The following is a 7,452-nucleotide window of genomic DNA, read 5'->3' on the forward strand; positions in this document are numbered from 1 at the left end:
CGTCTCCATAACCATCCTCCAGAAAAGCAAAACAAAAGCCATTTTCATCAAACATGACATGTAGAGGATGATTGCAAAAACGCATGTAAATTCCACATCTCTCGCTTTTTCCAAACAATTCAGTGGGTAAGTTGTGAAAAATGGGTTTGAAAGTTTTTCTTATATTGCTCGACAGGAATGTTGATAATCGAGGCAGACATCCATATAAATAAATTAAGAACTGGACGTTCCTCAGACTATTTAGAATCTTTATTTCCCTGTTTTAAATCAACAAAATGTCTATTTGTGAAACCATTACAATGTTTTTAAAAGTGTTGTATTTTGATTGTCATTAAAAATAAATACACACCCTGTTAATCGTTATATATTTGTCAGCTCATTCAAATATGGCGAGCTATTAAAACGAAATATGTACTCTTGTATTTATAATTTCGCTGATTCTAGCTAGGGTACTACTTTTGGGAATCACGGAAGTTCCACACTGTATGAGAAATCGAAGAATGACCTGTGTGGAAATGGAACTTTAGGTCATTTTAACACACTATTTCATAAAACCGTACATATTTATCTAGCCATTTTCTAAAGAATGAGCCTGAATTCACATACTTTGATCAATATTTTTATGTAATATCTGATCAACAGAAATATTTCAAGACCTGCTAAAATCCTATTCAGGCAAATTTTATAATTTAATTAACTAAACTTATTATAAAAATAACAAGGAAATCGAAATTTTAAGCCCTACAAAAGTATTCTTTCTATATACGCAAAGTACACTACGAATTACTTATTTTGAAAATCCATGAATGGTTGATGCCAACAAAAAGTGTGAAATATAAATATTTGAAGTTTACCTGTGCTTCTGATTTTCCTTTACGTTAAGCTATTTAAATAAGGACTGGGCCTTGTTTTCCCGCTAATCTCCTAGAAGCAATTTTATTAGGTAAGGAAATGTTTTTACAACAAAAAAAAGAACATGCATGTTAAATAGGTCAAATGGTCTATTGCTTAAATTAACTAAAATTTGGTTTCAAGTTCTATCTATGTTGATTTTTAGTGAAAGAAACATCCAGTCGGGCGAACGACGGTTGTCAATAAAGGTTGAGATACCCACTACAACATGAAAAAGTGCATTCAAACTAGCGGAACAATTGCAAAGAGTATAATTTCATACCACTATTTAAGCCGGAATGCTACAAGAAGTCACTATCATATTTACCAATTAAGCCAGAAACCTGTCAGAGATCAATATTAAGTCACCAGATAAGCTTGAATGCTGCTTGAGGTCAATATTATAACCACAATTATTTACGAGATTATGCCACGAGATGAATATGATTATCCACCAAATATGCCGAAATGCTGTCATAAAGTCATAATTTTGTCTAACAGGAATGCTACCGCAAGGTCATCTGTATAAGATCAATCAGTCCACAAATTGTATTGACAAGATGATTTTTTTACATGATTGGTGAGAAAGTTTTTAACCTCAAAATTCCAATTCTAAAACTAATACATTATCAAAAAGGAAATGCATCCTAACAAAATAAAGATCAAATAATAATTTGGGTTTAAGTGTAAAAAAGGGTTTTCTCAATTTTTAAACAGGTGATCTAGATTTAAACCCAACACAAGATTATAACAACATACAGTTATATTTTAAAACCAATTTATTGCTGTATGTTGTCTCTGTAGTGTAATTCCAATCAGTTTTCATTTGACATGACATAGTGACCTTTTTATTAACTCCAGATAATATTTATCATAATCATTCATATTATTGAGAAAGCATGTTAACAAGTGTGATGAAAAGATGATAAATAACATCAAAAATTGACAAATAACATTGACTATCCTAACGCCAGCCTCACATTGAGGGTGAATTTAATAGGGTCTGATGTTAAAATATAATCTTACACTGGGTTGAAGGGCATCCGATGTCACAGTCATTCCTCTGCCTAAAACAGAACTTTACCAAACGCTCTTGAGGAAATATGGTAATAAAACTTCAATCTGTTAATACCAAAAATGTTAACTGTTATATATTCTTTACTCGATATTTTGTCAACAAAAAAAGCAAATTGTTACTAGATATTCGTTATTTCGTCTGAACTTGTTTAGGCTTATGATTACACAAATCAAAAGGAACATCCACACAGAATAATACATTTTAACATCCCAACGGTGAGGTAATTTTACTTTATCGTTGTCGTATAAACGTGACGTGATATCTAGGCCGTTTAAACTAAAATTTCAATATTTTCACTTAAATTACTGACTTTGCTTGTTTGACGGCTTTTATATGGCTACAGCAATCAAATATTCTTTTCGTTTGCTCGATGGTGAAATTAGTACAACCCCAATATTTTTTGCTAATCCAATTGATGACATCTTTCCATCCGCCTATAATTAGAATACTTTTATGACCGATTAAGTGTTTTCATTCATATAAAAACTAGTGTTTATATGGCGATAAATCATTTTAAGACAAAAACAAAAACTTTTGTTAAAAAAAATTAAAACAAAAATAAACACAACAAACAACAACAAAACAACAGAAATTTTTTTTTTGGGGGGACCATATGCCGCTTTTCATGGAAGGCATAAGGTTCCATAAAGGTTCCATGAAAAACCGCCTATGAATTAAATCGGTGTTTAAAAAAATTTAAATTTTCCAGTTATTTTTAATAATGTTTTGCTTAACCGGGCTGGGGGGGCGTGGGGGTAGTTTGACTTGACATACCGTCTATAAACAGCTCATCAAACCGACCTCAACATTTTAATTTGCCTTTTTTGACTTTTTTTTAGGGTTTTATTTCTCTCTATTTTAAAAGAAAAAATAAACCCTATAGCAAAAAAACGGCGGAAACCTTTATATTCTAAAAAGTCTTCCCCCCCTTCACTTCAGTAGTCCGGTTAAAACAAAACTATGCAATATTGGAGCAGGGAAAAAAGAATCAATTAAAAAGTAAGTCCTAATAATTTTAAAAAATTGAAAATTTATTTTTCCACAATTTTAAAATTAAATTTTGGCACCATGAAGAACAAGCGAAAAGTTGAAAGTCTTTATTTTTCAGTCCTCAATGGGTAGATGCATATCACTATTGCCTGTTGCAAAATTACATCTCCGCTTAAATCTTGGTCCAAATTTAAAAAACAAGTAACCATTTGATTAGTTTTTTTGGGTTAAAGCAAACTATTTTAAAACACATAGTCAAAAAAAACAAAAATGTATATTATAAAGCTAAAAATTTTTACATGATTGTTTTTATCTGTTTTCGCAAATTATTTTAAAATGTCTCTGGAAATCCCTCTCTTATCTTTTCATGTAATACCTTTTTTTAAAATTATACAATAATGAAACCAGTTTTCAACATGACTGGTTTTACATAATACTTTAATAATTAAAATTACTGATGACAAAATCTTTAACAATAATTTCCCTTTAACATACATGTTTATATTTCAAAAAACGTTCATTGAAAAACTTTTTATGTAAAAATGTATGCATTGCAAAAAAAAAAATATAATTCCCAATTTTTTGCAGTTTGACAATCATAAGAAACATGTCACTTTATTTTTCTAATTTTTAACTATCCTTCAATTCCCCCAACACGGTTTGGGTTTGTGATGCTTTTCCCATAATGAAATAGGAACCTTTTTAAACAAGTTTTTTACACTTTTCGAGAAATTTTCATAATGAGTTTAATATCTTTTTAGTTAAAAAAGATAATTTTGGTTGACTGAAACCACGAATCAATAAAAAAAATTATCTCATGGCCCGTTTTAATTATAAGCTTTTGTACCCCCCTTTTTTTTTCAACAACTTGGCATTTTTGCAAAAATTAAGTTTTACAAAAAAGCTAAATTTAAAACCCAAAAAAGAAAACCTTTTGTGGTAATAAAAACATCTTTTCGTCTAAGACACCTTCGGTTATTTTCTTTTCCAACGCTCATCTACAATTGCCTCCTGTGTCCCGTAAGCCCATGCGCTTTCAAAATGTCGATATCCGGGGCTTCCACTGCAACACCTACGCACTTCTATGTCATCGGGGACTACCCTAAAAATAAAAGTGGATCACTACAAATACCATGCATGGTTTACCTATGTTTAAAGCGTCCTCACTTGCATTACGGCTCTGTTTTTGTATTCACGAACAGTTAAAATTATTCATCTGGAAGTTGATTGACAGCTAGCCACTAACGATAACACCAAAAAATACAAAGTAGTCCTTTTTGGAAAACAAGCTATTGATGTTTTAATACATTTAAATAGGGCTTTTTAAACCAACTTAATTTGACTTTGAGAATATTTAAAGTAATTTCATGATGAAAACACAAACATTACCAAAGAAGAGTATACGTGCACCCCTCCTTTTGTGGGGAAACTGTTGTTTCAAATTTTTTTATCGTTTTCGTCTAGGGAAAAAAAAACATCACTTTAAAAATTTATGCATTTAACTAAAAAACAATTAACACTTGAACAACAGCGATGAAAAAAAAATCGGGACATAATTTACTCATATCTCTTTTGCAAATCACATAATTTTTGCAGTTAACGGGGATAAATTTAACTTTATGACGCGCAGGGGGTTTTCTTTTGATTAAATACTCCTGTGATCAGCGTTTTTAAGTATATTGGCCCTTTATTGACAAAATTTTTTTGAATTAAAATCAACAGCACTTTTATCCAAAACATTAACAAATCGAAACTATATACATAAAAAAATACTTTAAAGTAAAGGGAAAAATCATCAGTTAGGAACAAAACCAAAACCACACGATACATAACGTTAAGAAAGTTTTTTTTATAGTAATTTTTAATTTGAAAAAATTTTTGGCATATCCCCCCCCTTTTCGTTCCCCTCTCCGTTTAAATCAGAAAAAAACACGAAACAATTCCTAAAGAACAAAAAAACCAAAACGACAAAATTGAAAATAGTCGCAGGCTCGGTTTGAGTGTGTTTATTGATGGTATGCCAATAAAATGTGTCAGTTAAAATCTTAAGGTCACTGCACCGGCTTAAAGCAGTTCTCAACATTTATCATGAAATGGTAAAAATTTGAGTGTCACTCAGGTTAAATATTGCCAAACAATACTGCTAAGTAAATCAACGCATTAACTGGCGTAGTGTCAGAAAATCATGAAATTGGTGATGCTTTTCTTTTTCACGGTATGATTAAATGTATGAATAAGTTCACACTCCTAATAATTTAAAATATTGAAATTGTATTATTTTTCACATGCACTTCTTTTAAAAATATGTTTATTACTCAGGATTTGTATTGATAGCTATAGGCGATTTGATCTTATTAAGTCCTAGCTCACATGATGAGTTTTCAAATATGTCAGCTCTCACAAGTTTAAAATCATTATTTTTTTTCCCCCCCTTTTTGCTTTTTTATCTTCTTTAAAAAAACTTGTTTTAAATTTTTACACTCTTTCTGAGGGGAATACTTTTGATATTATTGAGAAAATCAAAACTTAAATTTTATATCTTTGCTTTTAAATTTTAAAAATTTAAAAGGGTTTTTAGCGCTACTTTTTTAACACGCTTCCCAAAGCTTAAACGTAAATATTTTTCAAATTTTTCTTATCACAGTTAAAAGTATATTACACAATGTAATGACTTAAAATTTCTTTTTTTTCCAAATTTTTAAAGTCCCCCAACAGGGAATTTTTCCAGCCCGGGTTAAATTTGTTAGAAAGCCCCATTTTTTTAAAACTTTTAAACGATTATTAATATTACTTTAATGTTATCCTATTTATAAATGGGCCACCAAAATTTTTTCTTAACCTGCATAATGCATTTTACTCATTTAAATCGACTTATAATCCTTTATGATAAATAGGCCACTGCCTTTACCATGCAAATTGCACATTACACATTTAAATCGACTTGTTCGAATATTGTCAGTATCAGTTTATCATAATCTAATCATTATAAATCATATTTAACATCCTTCAAAAACTCAAATTTCATCATTTATTCAAATTAGAAATTTGTCATTTGGACACCTAACACCACATGTCTCCAGATGAGTCAAAACTGTAAAAAAAATCCAATTTTCAAAATGTAAAAAAGAAATTAAGAAAAAACAAAAACTTTCACTAGTCAAGAAGTGATTAACATATTATATGCAATGAATGACTAAAATATTTATCACCATATTTTTTCTTTGGGACTAAGGAATAATGCCAAATTTTCGCATGCATATTGGCTCTTTTTTTACGTGGGTTGAATGCTATGAAATTACTTTTTTTTTACTGACAATACATAAATTTTAAAACACTTTAAAAAATTAACATGACAAAAAAATCTGGGGTACTGCTTAAGCCCAAAATTTCTTGTTCACAGTACCTTATAAAAAAAAATTTTAAATTTTATATTAAATCTGTTATAAAACATGTAAAAATATTTCTTTTTTTTAGTTTCACAAACCTACGGGTACAGAAACGGTTTAAAAAAAAAAAGTACAGACACGCCCCAATTTTGAAAAAGGTTTTCAGATGCGAAAAAAAAGAAAAACTTTTAATTTCATGACAAGGGGATGATCAAGCTCGTTAAACATTACATTAATTTTATTTTTTAATTTTAAAAAAAACCCTTTATTCTAAAACGTATTCATTTTTCCATATAATATATAGTTTCTAAGTTATCAGAGAAATCTCTTTAAAATACTAAAGGGAGCGTTACTCGATTTTTAATATCACTGCCTAACGTCTTAACACATTTTCAGTCAAATTTTTTTTTTTTTTTTTTTTTTAAATGCGTTTATTTAAGGTCGCCGCCGGAAAGCCCATATGGGCGACCGTAAACTCAAGTCGGGTCATCCTAGAAGCTCCCGCTGAGATTTTTTCGTCGATTTTTTTCCAGCTTTATTGGTGGAGGAAGACCCCGGGTGCCCCTCCGGGCAGTTTTATTTCAGGCACGAGCGGGCACCTGGGTAGAACCACCGACCTTCCGTAAGCCAGCTGGATGGCTTCCTCACATGAAAGATTTCGACCCGAGTGAGGATCGAACCTACAGTGGTGAGACCTGTGATCTCAAGTCAGCGACTTTAACCACTCGGGCCCCCCAGGCCCCAATTTTAGTTTAAAACTGTTTTTTTATTTAAATCCTGTTAAATATACAAAAAAATAAAGAAGAAATTTTTTGGGCATTTTATCCCTCCTTACCCCCCCCAAAAAATTTTTTTCTTTTTTATGCGACTGCATTTCCTTTTGGAAAAATAAATTTTTTTTAATCGGGGCCATAAAAGCGGGGTACAACTCAAACTGATTAAAATCGGGCCATCGGTTTTGGATTTGAATGGTTTTTAAAATTTTCATCCCCTGCATCGGGGCTTTTTTAATTCCACTATCAACCAAGTTTAATCCCGCTTTTAAGTAGGAAATTTATGCAAAAACTGCGTTTTTTTTAATGACACAAAATACAATAACTACTTGTA

Source organism: Ruditapes philippinarum, unplaced genomic scaffold (assembly GCF_026571515.1).
Source record: "Ruditapes philippinarum isolate M1 unplaced genomic scaffold, ASM2657151v2 ctg178_1_1_1_1, whole genome shotgun sequence".
Lineage (NCBI taxonomy): Eukaryota > Metazoa > Mollusca > Bivalvia > Venerida > Veneridae > Ruditapes > Ruditapes philippinarum.